Genomic DNA, 18,786 nt, shown 5'->3' on the forward strand with positions numbered 1-18,786 from the left:
ACGTCCAATGGCTCCGCAAGCTTAGAAGCTAGGCTGGTCCCCTAGCTCTTCTCTCAAGTCCAGCTCCCCGATGGTCCTCTAACCATGTCCAATCCAAGCCAGGAAATCTCTCTACTCCCTAAAATGGAAGGCTCAAAAACGTCTTCTTAACCGTTTTCCTCCAGGGATTCTCTAAGCCCTGGGGTTCTATTTCTAAAATTAATTCTTTCAGTAAGCACTTACCGTGACAGACCTCATGCTTGGCACAGCGGATAGAAAGATTAATACGACACAGACTGCAGAAGACAGACAAGGAAACAGAAATCACAGCACGGTGTTTGTGTAATACGGACAGAGACAGGGAACACGGATAAGGGGGCCTAAATCAGAAGGGGTCTGTCTGGTAAGTTTTCCCGGAAAAGGTAACTCTGACCTTAAATTTTGAAAGACAAGGAGAAGCTGGCTAAATGTAGGTAGGGATTCCAGATAGAGAGGAACAGAAAGTGCGTGAAGCAACAGAACAGAGTCGGGTCTAGTTCAGTATGACCAGAACGAAGATGCCAGTGCAGGGCGGGGTAGATTAGGCAAGATTTGGAAGAGAGGCAAGCAAGTGTGTTAAAGAAAGGATCTGAACCTGACCCTGAAATCCCGGGAACCATGGTACAATTTTAAGCAGAAATGTGACATCATGAGATTTAGAAAGATCACTCTGGCATCAGGATAGAGGGTGATTAGGGGGAAAACTCAGAAGATTAATTGGGAGGCCTTACATAAAGGAGAAAAATAATGAGGTTCTGAACCAAGGCAACGATGGGGGAAGAGGAGAGGAAAGACGACTTGGAAAGACCACCCAAGATTTGGTGACTGACTAGGTATGCGTGTGCTGGAGAGGGAAGGTCATCTGATACTTAGAGAAGAGCTGTAGAGAAGGAAGATTTACAAGAGCGGTAGACTGAGAATAAAATGTGAGGGGATTGTGGAGAGGAAGCTGATTGAAAATATACAGGGCAGCTGGTATATCACTGGAAAACCAGGTACTTGTACTTCTCTGGCTCACATGTGTAGTTTTCCACCAGTATCCATGAGCAGAGTCCAGGTGCTGGTCAGCTATAGCTGACAAGTCAAATGACACCTTCTTAAAGTCTTGTGAACTTCTGTTTTTCTAAGGCCATTGCCCACATTCAGGTCCTCAGGATCTCTAGCTTGGATTACCTAAAGTACCACTCCTCTGCACTCCTCACATTATCATTTACTCCATATTTTTATAGCACTCATCACTCTCTAACATTTCTTATGATTATTTGTGTACCTAGCAGGAGTGTGTATCTAACCTTGGTCTGCCATGACAAATACCATAGGCTGGGTAGCTTAAACAATAGAAATTTATTTCTCATTTTTTGGAGGCTGGGAAGTCCAAGATCCAGGTGCTGGCTGGTATGTTTCATCCTTAGGCCTCTTCTCTTGACTTGCAAGTGGCCACCATGTCATCATGTGCTTTCTCCAGTGGGGGCATGTGTGAAGAGAGGGAGGAAGAGACAGAGATCTCTCTTTTTAAATAAGGCCACCCAGTCCAATGGGACTAGGGCCCCACTCTTACAACCTCATTTGCACTTAATTACCTCCTTAATGACCGTATCTCCAAATATAGACATTGGGGGTTAGAGCTTCAACATACGAATTTTGGAGGGACACAACTCAGTCATACATATATATGTATGTATATGTATGTGTGTGAATGTTATGGATTTAAAGAATACTCTTATTATAAAAATATTAAAATATAAAATATCCCTTATTGTAAATTCCATGTAGCCAATTGACTTTCACAAAATACTTTTGTTGATTTTTGCTGAACTCTTGTATCCATAGCAATGTATCTTGATATTTTAGTTAAGGAATAGGATGAAAGTGAAATAACTAAGACGTATGTTGAAACTTCACCCTTTCAACAATATTATAGTTAACTTCTTCAATGAATTATGTAGTTTTTGAATACTGGAAGAATATTTACTCAACTTTTAAATGCTATTGACAGTGTAACAACTACAGACATAACACACTTTTAAGTTTAATCCATATTAACATGCTGTCCATCATTTTAAGTCTAAACAGTCAACAAAACAATAAATCAAGCCCTGACCTGTAGCATTTGCTGACATTTCTATGATGTAAATGCTCCCACCATGACCTATTTCAAACAACCAACATGATATCACTGAATGTAGAGTTGGAAAGAGATGTACACAGCACACTGTTATATAATTTTTCTATTATGCAGATATAATAGACATAACCTCAAGAGTATAGATAATAGTAACATTTAGTAAAAATAATTAGGAAGAATTATTAATATTATCTGGGATTACTATAACAGTAAATTTATAAAATTTAATTTTTTATAATGGCTATGCATAACAACCAGCTCACAAAATTCTTAAAAATGAAGCAATTAGGTCTTGGAAGCCAATATGAGCTGGCTTTAGCATACCACATTGTTCAAGATATAGTTCCAACACTTCTCTCCACTTCCTTTAGGTCTAGGAATTTTTCTTAAACTTTAATGCCTACTTAATCCCACTACCCGGTAACACTATCACCAATCTCTTCTTTTCCCATCAGAAAAATCCCTCATTGGAATCCCTGAATTTATTCCTATTATATTAGGGAATTTATCTAATCCTTTCTTTTATTATGATTCAATGACTTTATATTCTCAAGGTTCTTAAGTTTCAGGAAGCAAACATGAGAAACCATTAACAATGGGAAATAAAGAAGGTGGAAGACTTTTGGTTAAGAATCTTATTTACTGTATTTATATTTTTTTAATGTTTCTAATTATTTAATTTTAAAATAAATATACTAAAAACTGGTCAGGAAATAATACTAATAATAGAAAGACTCATCAGTGAATGTTAAAGCCATTGGGCAAAATGTTGATGAGGGATACAATATTTTTTTAAATCTTTTTTTTGATTGAAGTATCATTGATATACAAACTTATACTAGTTTCAAATATACAACACAGTGGTTCAACAGTTACCCATATTATTAAATCCTCACCCCCACTAGTGCAGTTACTATCTGTCAATATAAAAAGATGTTACAGAAACACTGGTTATATTCTCCATGCTGTACTACTATCCCTGTGACCAACTTACATAATTGAGAATTTTTTGCCCCTTTATACCCCTCACTCTCCCTACCTACCCACCCCAACTCTCCCCCATGGTAACCATCAGTCTCTTCTCAGTGTCTATGAGTCTACCACTATTCATTTTTTTTTATATTCCACAAATAAGTAAAATCATATGGCATTGTCCTTCTCTGCTGGCTTATTTCACTTAGCATAATACCCTCTAGGTCCATCCATGTTGTTGCAAATGGCAGGATTTCTTTTTTGTTATGGCTGAATAATATTCCATTGTGTATTCATCTGTTTCCATTGTGTATGCATCTTTATGCATTCATCTGTTGATGGACACTCAGGTTGCTTCCATATCTCAGCTATTGCAAACAGTGTGGCGATAAACAGAGGGGTGCATGTATCTTTTTGAATCAGGGATTTTGTTTTCTTTGGGTAAATTCCTAGTAGTGGAATTACTGGGTCAAGTGGTACTCCTATTTTTAGTATTTTGAGAAGCCTGCATACTGCTTTCCACAGCAGGTGTACCAATTTGCAGTCCCACCAACAGTGTAGTGGGGTTCCTATTTCTGTGCATCCATGTCAGCATTTGTTGTTTCTTGCCTTTTGGTTAATGGCCATTCTAACTGGTGTGAAGTGATATTTCATTGTGGTTTTGATTTGCATTGAGGCATGCATATTGAAACAGTTTCAAAGTATTACTCCAGAGATTTTTTTTTTTTTACTAATTACAAAAAGAAACAAGAATCTTTTCCATGGAGCATCATGGCAGTTAAAACCTTAACTGAGAGATAAAAATTTAGTATCACAAATATACTGGGTTATCCTTACACTGTATCCTGATGTGATGTGTTACATTATTCACAACATTCCCTATAAGAAATTCTTGGCAGAATATTTACTCCGAATCTCATAAACCTCTTCTAGACCCAACTTCCAGTTGACAGAAAATGTGAAGAGACAAAGTAAGAAGTTAAACACCACAATATGACAAAAGTCAAAATGTGGGACGGGACCCTCTAAAAAATACCTGGCCTGAACTCTTCAAAAAGTGAGTATTACTATAAAAGGTGGGAGAGCTATTTCAAATTAGAAGAATATACAAAGTTGTAACAACCAAGTGCATAGTTTGATTGTCTAGATTCTAGATTGGGAAACAGTAATAAGAGAAATTTTGGGGACAATTATAGACATTTGATTATGAGATATATATTGGATAATGTGGATTTTGTTAATTTTTTGAGGGATGTAGAATTTAAGGTAAAGTTTCAGGTGTCTGCAACCTACATTCAGAGTTTCAGCAAAAAAATTAAAAAGTGTATCTAAACAGATGGACGGACAAATAGAGAACACAAAATCAAATGTAGCAAAATATCAATAATTTTTAATCCAGGTGAAAGATTTATGAGTGCTCCTTCTATCATTCTCTCATCTCATCCATGATTACCTTCTCTATATTGAAATGTTTGGAAGAGAACAGAAGGAATTTTATTATCAGTGTTTTTTGAGAAGGCTTATCAGCCCAGAGATGGCACCAAAGAAATTTATATAACATACTTTACAAACTAGCCCTCATTTTCCATTAGTTCCCCCATATATTTGCCTTCCTACAAAATGTTGTTCTGGAAACTCAAAGTCCTTTTCCTTTATTTTGTCACCTTTCTAAAGATGTATTGTTCTTTTGTTAAGATGCTACATAAGCCCAAGTTCTAACCACCCCTTTGAGTACTCCTTGCTGGGCACTCCCATGTATATACATTATGCATATGTTAATTAGTATCTGTTTTTGCTTGTTAATTTGTTGTTTATTGGTCTAATATACAAGGTTTCAGCCAATGAACATAAGATGAGTAAAGGAAGAAATAATTTTTTCTTTGCTTACAAATGTCCAAAAGGATTTGAACGTAAGATGAGTAAAGGAAGAAATAATTTTTTCTTCACTTACAAATGTCCAAAAGCAGTTGTTAGAACAGTTTTTTTCTCAACATCTAAACTGATATCTCAAATTGCCCTTTTGTTTGATGCCCTGGAAAATTTGACAGCTACTGAGATTTAGAAGGTTGAGAGGGATGCCTTTCAAAATGTGAAAACAGAGGTGGGAAAGAACCAGTGTGACAAGTTCTCAGAAGATAACTTGAGGAAAGCAAATATGTAGGAGTTAATGACTTTGATTCATGCCATAAAATTTTCAGTGCCAGTACACCCTTTTGAAAGTCTTTTTGTACTCCCAGAGGTAAATGTATCACAGAAGTTAATCTTTTGCTATATTTACTTTAGGTTTTTTTTTTAATCAAATACATACAGTTGAAACCCATTCCCATTCCATTACCCTAACTGTTCAAAACTACCTCTTCACTGAAGTTACTATATTTTTTTCTGCTCATGCTTTTCTACTTTTATTACATATGTATTCATCACCTACATACATACACAATAAACAATAGTTTTGTATCCTTTTGCATTTTTAATAGATGCTACCCATTCTTCATATATCTTCTTGGAACCTACTTTTTTTAGTCAACATTGTATTTAGATGTTCCACACCAACACACCTAGGTTTAGTTCATTTATTTTAATTATCCTATAGTATTCTATTTATGAATTATCAAAATAAATTTATTTTGTATCTTAATAGATATTTCATTTTTTACCTTTAAAATCAATTCTGCAATGAACAGCTTTGCATGAGAGTTTACTTAGAATAAATATTTAAAAGTGGAATGGATAAGGTATAAGGTATCTTCAATTTTACATATCAAAATAATTGTAAATTTGTTCCTCTAAGTGACTGTACTTAGTTTATGAGAATATCTCTAATAGCTGCCAACATTTGTTATTTTTAGTTCTTATCAATTTTATGTTTATGAAATGGTGTATCACTATTGTTTTAATGTGCATTTTCCTGTGTAGCAGTGAGGTTGAGCATCCTTTCACAACATTTTAGGTGTTTATCTTTTATCATTATCCATTATTATTGGTTTATTGGAATTTTTCAAATTGTGTTTGTGTTTGATACTAGTCCTTTGTCATGAGTAGAAAATTTCCTTTTCCCTTTCAAATCTGAATAAAAAAAATTAAGTGACTTATATGCGGGAAGGATGGAGGAACAATCTGTCCCACAACCTTCGACCTCAAACTTAACTAGAAACTGCCAGGCCATGGCTTTGTGAAGCTCAAAATTAAGAAAAATGAAAAAGGGGCACAAAGCAGGTTGCTTTCCAAATGGCTCATGGTTTGCTTGCCTGATTTATGAAAGATGATACTCCCCATTAAAACTCTTTTTAATAAGTTGATTCCGTTTTGCTGACTGAATCAACTTAATCACATTATTCTAATAATCGAGTTATTTTGATTTCATTCTCTTTGCTTCTTCTGCATTCCCAAATGTGCTGAAGAGAGACTGAAGAGACCACAGATACAGGCATACAGCAGAGGTTCTACAAAGGTTTCAAAGAAGAAGCCACTTGTTTTGAATGGATAAAAATAAGAGGATAACAACTTATAAGAGTTATACTATAGTTATTCTTAAAAATATAATTCTTACAAAACACTCACTTTCAATAACAGCTAGATTTTCTTCATCCATTACCCTTTGTAAGGCACTGCCTGAGTCCAGTTGATTTTTGACCAAATAATCTGGAGCATAAGCATCTCAAAGATAGACTGTATTTTCTGTATTTCTGTGTCATTCCCCAGGCTTCAAGCAAAACTATAGATGTTGATGTGGATCCCAGGAGAGTGTTTTCAAGCAATCTAGGGACAGTGAAAAGATACTGAGGTCACAGTGGAAGAAGGTGAAGCAATTCTGCAAAAATATTTGCTTTTGTAAGAGCTGTCAGTGGTTAGTGTTAACTACTGAATGCAGTGACACCTATCATTTTTCTTCTGCAAGAAGCACTGTGAATCATTTTATGTTTTGTGTTATATATAGATATTACCCTCCTTCCCCCCTTTTTTTAGTATCTGTTTAACAATTGGAAAATGTTTTCTCCTAGTGTGTTTCTTTACTTTCTTCCTTGGTCCGTCTGTTTGGCAGTATTAAATTTATTAAACAAGGAGACCATTAGACTGACATGGTTCTAATACCTTATCAGCCCACAAAGTAATCCAAAACCTAAGCCTATAAATGCCTCAAGGTCAAGAAAGCAAAACCTAAGGACAACCAGTCACAAACAGCCAACTAGACTTTTCCAAATAAAGTAAATGTTTAGGCTACAGCCAATCAAATAATTGCCTTGCTTTGCTTCTGCCTTTTCTCTATAAAAATCTTTCTCCTAACTCAGATTTCTAACCACTTCTTGTTTGGCACTGCCTGATTCCAATTGATTTTTGACCAAATAAACTCAAATATTTTAATTTGCTTTAGTTTGTTCTTTCATCAGTAATGAGATAACTTATCAAATATACATGGTTGTCTTAGGAATCTTGATTACAAGTAGCAGAAATTAACCCCAAACAGACTTATAGGGGGAAAGGGGCAAAATAATTGACTACTCTGAAAAGAACAGAGGAAAGATGACTTTGTAATAGGCATGACTGAACTTAAGAGTACAAACAATATCAAACGAATCTGGGTTCTCTTTTCTGCTCCCCCATGAGCTGACTTCACTGTCAAGCTGATTCTCCTTCAATTCTAGTCCATATCCCACCAGGTTAGGAAGACCAGTTTGTAGAAAGTTCTTCTTGCCCCATACTTTGAAATAATGATCCAAATTTGATTCTCAGTGGTCAAATCTTGTCCCATAAATTCTTAAACTAGTCCTTGAGACAGATGTGCTAAGCTTGGGTCATTCACCTACTCTTGTTTGAAATGAGTAGTAAAAGGAATATGTGTGGAATCAGCCTCATCTGAAACTCTTAAGTGTGTTGCTATGAAAAGAATGAAGTATGAATGCCAGGAAAGCAAAAACGATATAATTCCACTTCAATCATCATTTTTCATCTGATGCTTTTTATATATATTTTTTCAATACCTATCAATCAATTTCTACTTCATAAAAGTTTCCAAGGGGTGAGGGTCAATTTCTAAGTGTTATCCAGCCTACTTAAATTGAAGGAAAAGAAATTCTGCTGTGACACAAGCCCCAAAGCTGAAGCACTTGGCTACTAAGAGGCCATTACTCCTTTTGGCTAGAAATTGGCTGATGGAGCAAGAATTGATTCCAGAGTTATTGATGATTTGGCTCTCCCCGATTTTCAAGGGGGATTCTACTGAACCATCAAGTCATCAATTGGCTCATTTCTTCTTCCATCAGTGATTGATGACCCTGTGGTTGGATAGGACATCTTTGCAATTGCTAAGTGCTGAGTCATTTGTCTCATTAGGAATGCATTTCTACTTTTATTTGCTGCCCAAAAAGTAAGCTCCCTAAGCTCTGCAGATACAGCATGAGCATGAGGTCTTAATTATGCTTATGTGTATGTGCCTTTGTCTTTGACTAACATATTTTTAAACTCTAGAAATTGTAGATAACTGATAGCAATGCAACTAATTCATGTCTACCATGTTAGTTTTCTACTATTGCTACTTTTAAAAATCACCATAAACTTGGTGCTTTAAAATAACTTTACTATCTTACAGTTCTGGAGGCCAGAAAATCCCACACAGGTCTCAGTAGGCTAAGATCAAGGTATCTGTAGGGCTCCTTTCCTTTCTGGTGGCTGGAGGAGAAAATCCATTTCCTTGCCTTTTCCAGCTTTTAGAGGCCACCCTATTCTTGACAGTTCTCTCATTATTTTTGAGCTACGTAAAGTCTTGGACATGTGTTAATTTTGTACATAACATAAAACAATTTATTATTTATTAAAATTACATATCTATAATATCTCATAATTTTACCTTGTCTTGAAAATTTGTTAGAAACTTAGCTACTAGAGATAGAAATATGTATATACACTAGATATATGTTCTTGGGCTTCAGAAAACGAGGATACTCCCACTTCCAGCTTACAAATTTCACCGTGGTCAGGAGATAGATCTGGCTGGGACTGTAATGACTACAGTTGAAAGTCAGAGATCATGTTACTTCCCCTGACATTTCAAACTCAGGTTTGTGTCTCAATTCAAGAGAATTGTTCAAAATCACTTGTTCATTATCCTCTCTGGATCCCAGAGCTTTACAATCTACTTTTGAAAAAGAAAGCTGACAATTTGCTGCCACCCTACCTCCAGTCACTGATCCACAGATAGTGTTTTTGCAGGATTAGCATTTCTGCTTAAGAGTGTAAAGTATCCAGTTCTCTTCACAATGAAGTTGGAGAGTTCTCTGTTCTGCACCCGTAGCAGTTTCTTTTACCTCAAGCATTCGACTCAGCCTGACAGAGTAACTTACAATAAACTTTACCCTACGTATTGAAACACAACAGTCCAATAGATCAAAATTTCCAGTTGTCTAGAAGAAACAAGGAAATAAGAAACAATGATGCTTCCTTATTGCGCATCTAAATCCTTTTCATCTGCTACTTTATCACAGAGGAGCTGGCCAATAGCTCTATAGATCAATAGCTCTATAGATCAATAGCTCTATAGATCGCTGTGCTGTAATTATAATAGAATTTCAGTAAAATGAAATGTGAATAATAAATAATAATAATAAGTAATAATAAAAATGATAATAAAATAGGTAGCACATAATAGGATTTGTAGGTTTTTTAGAAACCTGAAAAAGTCTGTTTTGGGTGCTGGGTTTATCCTTTTTATCAAAGTCTAAAGGAATAATTTTTATACTTATTTCTCTATAATCTACATATTTTCTCTCCTTAGTGAAAAAAATTATTTGCATTTCAAATGATAGATGTATTATACTTAAATATTTTTCATTATTAAAATAACACATGCTTATATTAGAAACTCTGGAAAAAAAATTTTAAATAAGAGGAAAATTTATTCATAATGTAACCACACAGACAATCATTGGCTTTTATTAATGCCTATGTTTTTGTTGGACTTTTTCTTATATTGTAATGATCATTCATATATAAAACTTTTTATACTGCTCTTTCACTTAATATAATTAAGCAATTCCTATGTCATTATTACATAATTTTTATTGGCTACATAATATTTCACCAGGTAGGTATTCCATAATTTCAGTAACATTTGCATATGTGTTACCTTGATGGCTGTAATAGAGGTTTGACTATTATAGTGATTTCAAAGATATGTATCAATTTTTTATTACTCCTTCTGATTATTAAACAATTCATATAAGTTATGAAGAACAAAATTCAGGACTTATAACATTTTCAAAATATAAAATTCATATTTCTTGATTTAAAAAGTTTTACAATAAGAACTTAAAAAAAATATAAAAAACTCGATACAAATCACTAGATTTGTCCATGAATTCACCTACAATTTTAATAGCCACCCTAATGAGTGTGAAGTGGTATCTCAGTGTGACTTTGATTTACATTTTTTAAGGATTAGTGATGTCAAGTGTCTTTTCATGTGTTTGTTAGCCATTTATATTAATTAATAACTTTTTTTTAAAGAATGTTCCCAAACATTTATGAGCCTCAAGCCCCTTAAAACCTGGTCTTCATTCATTTATGCAACAATATTTGTGGCACACCTACTATGTGTCAGGCCCTGCTTGGTGCTGGGAACACAAGCAATGAGCAAATCAGACCAGACTATGTCATAGAATCTCTAACTAGAGTTTCACAGTCTCTCCTGCGGAAGTGCATCAACTTTTGACCCTCACCTGCCAAACTGGAGGAGCTTAACCTCAGTTCTGGGGCAGGTGAGAAAACAGCTGCCATACTGTCCCTAGTTTTGGGCCACCTTCTTGGGGAAGACTTTCTTCTCACGCATGATATGTACATATCCCTCAAGGGTCAACTGTGGTCTGCTCTGTGTTGTTTCATTCTGATACCTAGGCTACAAGAGCTGCCTCTGTATGGGACATATGGTCTTGTGGCACAGGGAAAAGAGAGTTGGTAGATAGTGTGATAGGTTTGTTTTTTTATTTTTTATTAAGGTATCATTGATATACAATCTTATGCTCAGGTTTCACATGAGCAACATTGTGAGTTGCTGTTATCGAGTCCCCACCACATATCCCATTACAGTCACTGTCCACCAGCATAGTAAGATGCTATAGAGTCACTACTTGTCTTCTCCGTGCTGTACTTGCTTCCTCGTGCCCCCCCCATATTATGTGTGCTAATCATAATACCCCTTAATCCCCTTCTCCCTCCCTTCCTACCCCTCCTTCCCAACCCCTTTCCCTTTGGTAACTGTTAGTCCATTCTTGGGTTCTGTGATTCTGCTGCTGTTTTGTTCCTTCAGTTTTTTTCTTTGTTCTTATACTCCACAGACGAGTGAAATCATTTGGTACATGATTTTTTTATTTTTCATCAGTCTTTGATTTGGTGAGCAGAAGTCAGCTGGGCCAAGAGTGTACAAACTTGACATGGATTTCCGGTTATTAATATTTCTGCCAGGTCTACCTTCTAATGCCATCTACAGAATGAAGATAGGCAGGAATGACCTTTTGAAAGATCATGTTGTTGTTTTTTTAATGATAGCTAAAATGTAGCATATAAAAAAAATGTCTTTCTCCGCCTGGCTTATTTCACTGAGCATAATCATAATACCCTCTAGCTCCACCATGTTGCTGCAAATGGTAGGATCTGTTTTCTTCTTACGGCTGAATAATATTCCATTGTGTATTTGTACCACATCTTCTTTATTCATTCAGATAGTGGAATAGCTTTTAAAGCATCTGCTCAAAGTTGTATATGTCATTGCCACTCTCATTACATGGACCAAGGTAAGTCACATGACCAAGCCTGAAGTCAACAGTGTGGGAAGTGTAATTCTCCAATAGGGAAGCACTCCAGATATGGCTGTACATATTAGAACAATAATAGAGTCTACCTCATAAGCCCTCTGAAGTTGATTAGAGATAAAGATATTTGAAATGTTCGTAATGTGTATCTCCAGAATGTTGGGCTGTCAAACGTCCATTTGTAGGGTGTAATTAAAACTAACAAACACTCATATGAAATCATGTCTTCTTTACTGAAATACTTTGATGTAGATTATAGATCAGAGCTGTCCAGCAGAAATATAATGAAATTTAAAATTTTCTACTAAAGTAAAATACAACGTATGAAATTGATTTTAATATACTTATTTAACCAGTATATCCAGAATATTATAATTTTATCCATCATCAGTATAACAATATATTAATCAGACATTTTGCATTCTTTTTTTTTCATATAAGTCTTCAAAATCTAGTGTGTATTAGAGTACATCTTAGTTTGGACTAGTCACATTTCAAGTGCTCACTAGCTATAAGTAACTTGTGATTATGGTAAGAGACAGTGCATGTCTATACAATCCAACCTCTGTATACTCTCTTAGAAATGGACCAGTTAGTTGCTGTAGACCCTTAAAACTGGAGGTCAACATCCTTCTGTAAAATGCAGGTTCAATACTTTTCAGGAGAAGCAAGTAGATTTCAGGTATAATTATTTTACTGTTGAATACCTAGGTACATCCTCTTTTCCTCATTAGGAAATATATCAAAACAAATTTAAACTTTCCCCTCAATTTTTTTGATTTTTCATCAGTCTTTGATTTGGTGAGCAGAAGTCAGCTGGGCCAAGAGTGTACAAACTTGACATGGATTTCCGGTTATTAAAATTTCTGCCAGGTCTACCTTCTAATGCCATCTATAGAACGAAGGTAGGCAGGAATGACCTTTTGAAAGATCATGTTGGTTTTTTTTTTAATGATAGCTAAAATGTAACATATAAAAAAATATATGCACAAATAATATTTTTAGTTTGGTTCTGTGCCATATTCCTCCATGTGCTATTTTTAAATGTTTATTGTTTGGGAGTTGGAACCACGGATGGGCTTCAAACTCCAAAAGAAATCGCTGTTTCAGGTTTCATATTCTGCTTTACCATAAAAGTTCCTGCAGGACAGAGGACTTTTTAAAATAAGAAAGTTAAAAAATACCTTTGTGTGCTCTTGAGTGTTGTTCAGTGTATTTCAGTATACTTAGCATAGTTATTATTTCTTAATATTCAGCCAGTTTTAGGCTGAAGAAATAATCACATTATATTAAGTGTGGTTATAAATAAATTGTCTTCGGCACCACTTCCTTTAATGTATATATTATAAGTTTGGTGTCACTTTTGGATGAAAGGAAAGAAACATTTACCTTCTCTCTTGAAATAGTAAGTAGTAGGGTCCATGTAGACATTGATGAAACTATTCTATTATCACAAATCACCCATAGCATTATAAGACAAAGTTTCCAGTGTCAGCAAGATGAAGAGACCGTCATTAACTGTGAAACAAAGAAAACTAAAAACAACAACAAATACTAAGCTGATGGTTCTCTAATTTTTATGTGTTAGATGTTAAATGAAGCCATGCAGCAGATCAGTTTGTTGTCCTTAACCCAGAGGAATGCTTTGTGGTTAATTTATGTTGGTAGGTCCCTATTTAGATATGCTTATTCCCCTAACCCATACCACAGAGCTGGGCACAGAGTGTGCAGTCTGTAAATACTTGCTGAATTGAATTAAAGTTAGCCATCTGGAAGCCCACGATGTGTGTGTCACAGGGGAGTAGACAGTGGAGAAGCCAGGACAGTTGGGATAGCATGGAAAAACTCTTCACAGAATGGTAAGAATCCTGCAGACATTCACACTGAATGCTGAGCTGACTTTAAAGGTCTCCCAGGAATCCTGAACTTCATAATAGATATCACATAAGAATGAGAAAAGCATTCATAGCCAATACAGTGAGTTTTAAAATCTTCAATATTAAAATACTATGTGTTTTATTTTGCAGATTCAAAGAAAGTTTCTTTCCATCTGGTCTTTACCTAGCAGTGATTTTAGTATTATCCTGTTCAGATGCCTATTTTCTTCAGAAGTAGCACAATGATGTGAAGCAGTTTATGTAAGTCCCCAGAAGGGACACAAATTACTCCACCAGCTGCTTTCCCTCCTGTCAGGAAAAAGAGAGTCCTGTCAGGAAAAAAAATATATTTCCTGTCAGGAAAAAAATATATATTTCTTGTCTAAAATCTCAGAAGGCTGAAACACACTAACACAGAAGAGAGAATGCAATTACGATTCAACTATTTGCTCTCATGAAAAGCATCAATAGTTGGTAATGTTTAAAATTCACAGGATGTCAGCGATAACAGAGTTCTAGAATATGATCTAGCACAGGGCCTCTGCTTTTACAAATGCTTTTACAACTATGGAGGAGAGAAGTAAGGAGAGTCAAGCCTTCAGTCTCATGTAATCTGACAGTATCTTACAGCTCCCTGTCAAGAAAGTCCTTCCAACCAACAGTGCTTCCTGACTTCATGAGGGGAACACATTCTTAAAACATGACTGGAAGATCGAAATATCACCAGTGCCCTTTTTCCACCATCCTTCTTCACTCATGAGTTATTTAGCACCCTATTAATTATAGTACAGTCCAAAGAGTTCTGGAACTTGCATGCACGACTCAGGCTCTTAGAAGAGGGACATAAATGGTCATATATGTGTGTATATATATACACACATCTGTGGGTATTCACACATCCATACATGTATATATGTGTACATTTATAAATATACACATCTTTATGCAAAGCCATATATATGTAAATATGTCAGCTAATACACAGAGAGACATCGTCAATAGTTAAATAGCATTAATAGCATATCTACATACTATAACATAACCACTGTAAAACGTATTGGAAAAGAGAAGGGCACATTTTCTACTTATCCATATTTCAAAGTGTTTCTGAGAATTCTATCACTCTATGCTTCTGTTAGGCTCAGCTATCAATTCTGTAGTAATAAGCTTTAGGTCAGTCACACTAATGAGAAATGATCCAACCTGAGGTGTGTTTTAATGCAAATAATCCAAAATGGCTCGTGAGAACACTACCTTGTACAGTAGTTACCTCCTGTGGAGTGTTAGTGATAGAGTGCTAAATCATTATTCTTCTAATGCTTTTTTTTTAAAGAGAAAGGAAGTGGGTATGTTCATAGGCCTATGAAACACATCAAGGTCCAGACAATGAGGAAGCTATCAGGACATGAACGCCACATGAATTGGATCTGCTTCACAGTATTTGCCTGAACTATGATGATTTCTTGTGCAATGTGGGGTTCTTTGCCTTTTGGAGGCAATAATGCTTTTTGCCAGTAATATGGTTCTTTTCAGTATTCTGGTATGTATATTCTGGTATGTATTAGCTCAGACTGTGTGTGTTTGTATTATTATCAAGAAAGAACCATGTTACTGAGGAGAGAATTAGTGCTTAAGATTAGTGATTTGATTCTTGAATGTGGAACATTAGTGACGTGATTAAGTGGTCTTAGGACCTCATTCAAACCTAATTATCTCCCAAACACTCTGTCTCCAAATATTATCACATAGAGGTTAGGCTTCGACTTAGGGATTTGAGGGAACATGGTTCAGTCCATAGCTATCAGGAAACTAAGTGTACCAGGCTTTTCTTTCTTCCGAATATGTATAGATGATGCCAAGGTCACGAACACAGAGAAATGTACCCACTTGCTCCCTAAATCTCAGCTTTTCTTGCTATTCCTAACATGATACTGCCTCTTCTTGGGGTTTTGCTAAATCACATTCCAGCTTTCCTCCCAAATTGTTGGATCAAAATTTTCTTCTAAGAGATACTTTTAACCAGATAATTGATATTAACTACTATGCAAATATTCATAAACTTTTTAATAGCAAAATAATTGTTGTTATAGGTTGAATTGTGTCACACCTCCCACATACACACATAAAACAAATATATATATATATATTGAAGTCCTAACCCCCAGTATTTCAGAATATGGCCTTGCTTGGAAATAGGGTTGGTGCAGATGTAATTAGTTAAATAAGGTCTTACTGAGTGCAGGGACCCCTAATCCAGAATGGCCAGTGTTTTTATAAGACGACCATGTGAAGACAGAAATGCAGGGAGAAGGCTCTGTGAGGACAGAGGCTGGAGTGACACATTTGTAAGCCAAAGAATGACAAAGATTCTGCCAGACCACCAGCAGTTAGGAAGAGGCAAAGATTCCCCTACAGGATTCAGAGGGAGCGTTGCCTAGATTGGATCTCAGACTACTAGCTTCGGTAACTAGGACATCACAGGTTTCTGTTGTTTTAAGCCGCCCACTGTGTAGTACTTTATTATTGCAGCCCTACAAAATGGATAGTTTTCTATCTTCTGGAATTGGACCTTAATCAACTAGTTAGAAGCATTTTATGTCATTATTTTAAGCTTGTATTCACCTTCATTTTCACATATGGTGAGAAAACAGAAGGTAATTAGAATTTACTCTTTATTTTTAACATTCGGAGTTGGCAAAGTGAGTCACAGCAAGTAAAATCCAAACAATGATGAAGGTAAGCATCTTGTTTTATTTAATCCAAGAGAATAAAGAGAGCATTTGTTATAGACTGTGGCTTATTGCCAGAGCAGTTGTTGTGAAAATAGTCGTAAGTACATTAAAAATGACATTTACAGAATCAACTATCAGATTATTTGTGGAATACATTTAAAATGAAATTTTCACTCCCGACTCCAACATCCAAAAACATTATTGTTATTGTTTGCAATATTAATTATGCAAAGTAGATGAAAGATAGCAGATTTGCAAATAAATTGCCAATTTAGATAGAAACTACTCACTCTGAAACATCTAAGCGGTATCTTTGAAGTACTACTTGCTTCAAATACAGGAAGAATATTGGAGATCCATAGAGATTTCTAAAGCCCTTAAAATAATTTTTGAAGTTAAAATATTTCTTTACATCCTGTCATATCATAAAACAGAATATACTCTCTATTGACTTTTATGGAAAAATCCAAGAATGCCCAAGTCAAGTTCTTTTATGTATAAATAACCTCTCTGTTCAATACTGAAAAAGATGAAGCCCTAAAGGGAGAAATAGTTTGCAGAATAAACAAGACCTAATTGAGGTATGACTTGCTGGTTAGCACTCATTCACCTGGAAATGGAAGAGAATGGAGATTATAGTAACATGTTTTACCCCCAAAAATACTCATTGATAATAGAATGCTGTGAAGGTATGGTCAGGGTAATAAATGATATAGAATATGCACACATACTCTCTTTTCACAAATTCTAAGGGAGTATGATCTTCTCTCCTTGGTAGACAAATTTGATCTAGCACCTACTATGTGCTGGGAACACATGTGCATTGAAATCATCAATGGCCTGACTTTCATGGAGCTTATGTTATATAGCAGGGGAGGCAAAAAATAAATATATGTTCTGCTGAGATAGGTTCTATCAAGTTGTGTGAAGACTTTCGTCTTTGCAACTGATTGTGAATTGTATCATATGAGGAAGTGAATTTGAGTGTTTCATCAAATCTATAAATTCAGGGCCATATTTTAAAGTCTGTCTTTTCTTGGGTCACTATGGCAACAGTGGGGTGTTATTTACTGCTGGTGCAGTTTGGTAGGTGGCTTAACTTAAAAGAAATAGCTGTGGATATTCCTGATGACTCTTTTTGTCAAACAGTTCTTTCCACCCTCAACAAATATGGACACCTGCTTCTTGTTTTGGGCCTCTCTTGTTCACACCACCCCATACCATTCAGCATTCTGATGATGTAGAGTAGATACATTTTGGAGCCCAAGAAAGCACTACATGAATGCAAGTTCAACAATCACTTTTCCCATAACAGAACAAAAGAGTATGGGCCCTTCGTCTACCTCTTACAGTGCCATGGAAAACACACTGGGAGAAAACACCTTGAGTTTCAGTTATCTCATACAAGGATCTCCTCATTTTCCTTAACATTTCTTCTTACAGATGTTCTGATAGGCTGCCAGTCTTTAGTCCTAGCTCCCCACAATCACAGAATAAGGTCCAGGAAATCAATAATAACTGAATGCTCAATGATTTATGCAAGATCCAGTCTTTATATAAAGGGAAGGCTCAATTCTGAAATTCCTGTAGGCATACTCTCTAGTCCCCAATACACTGAAAGTGTCAGGAGTCTCAGTTGCAAGCAAGATAAAGCAAATACGGCTGTTTGGAGGAAAAAAGAAAGCAATTAAAGTATATTGAATAGTCCCCCTGAAGAACAAGGCTTGGAGGCTACACAGCTGGAACTGTGCCCCAGATCAGGGTCTGGAAGTGGTCCTGTGAAGCCACCACTGCTGCCATATGGGGCCCAGACACCACAACTTGAACCACCTGCAGCATGCACACAGAACAGGGCAACCTGGGCATAAACCACAAACGCAGACAGCTCTTCACACCGCGTGTATCTGCCACCTCCGCTGCCACTCTCTTTAGCGGAGATTCCCCCCAGAGCTGCTTCCTTCAGCACTAGTTTCCAGAAGTGACTCCACTGCTTTCCTGGCCTGGACTTTGAGAGAGGCTGGGAAAATGAGTATTTGACATGTTTAGATTCCAGGGTAGACTATGCCTCCAGCCAAGGAAGGGGATTCCCGTGTGATGGTAAATATCTTCCTCACTGACTAGCTGAAAACTGAATCGCTGTGCCTCCATGAACAAGCTGGTGAGCTAGGAATGGGCTTGAGACTTTTGCTCCCTCTGGCAAAACAAGCCAGCTCTGAGCAGAGGGCAACTGCTCTCCCTACTGCTCCCCTCACTTGGCCCTC

At 36.1% G+C, this 18,786-nt stretch overlaps 1 long non-coding RNA gene across 1 annotated transcript; it reads left to right on the forward strand.

The window, feature by feature from the left end:
* Nucleotides 1-23: 23 nt before the first annotated feature.
* Nucleotides 24-7,458, forward strand: LOC118969193 (uncharacterized). The gene is made up of 3 exons (XR_005057125.2): nucleotides 24-382; nucleotides 4,049-4,172; nucleotides 6,818-7,458. It is a non-coding gene; the product is annotated as an uncharacterized lncRNA (long non-coding RNA).
* Nucleotides 7,459-18,786: the final 11,328 nt, after the last annotated feature.

Source organism: Manis javanica, chromosome 5, assembly GCF_040802235.1.
Source record: "Manis javanica isolate MJ-LG chromosome 5, MJ_LKY, whole genome shotgun sequence".
NCBI lineage: Eukaryota > Metazoa > Chordata > Mammalia > Pholidota > Manidae > Manis > Manis javanica.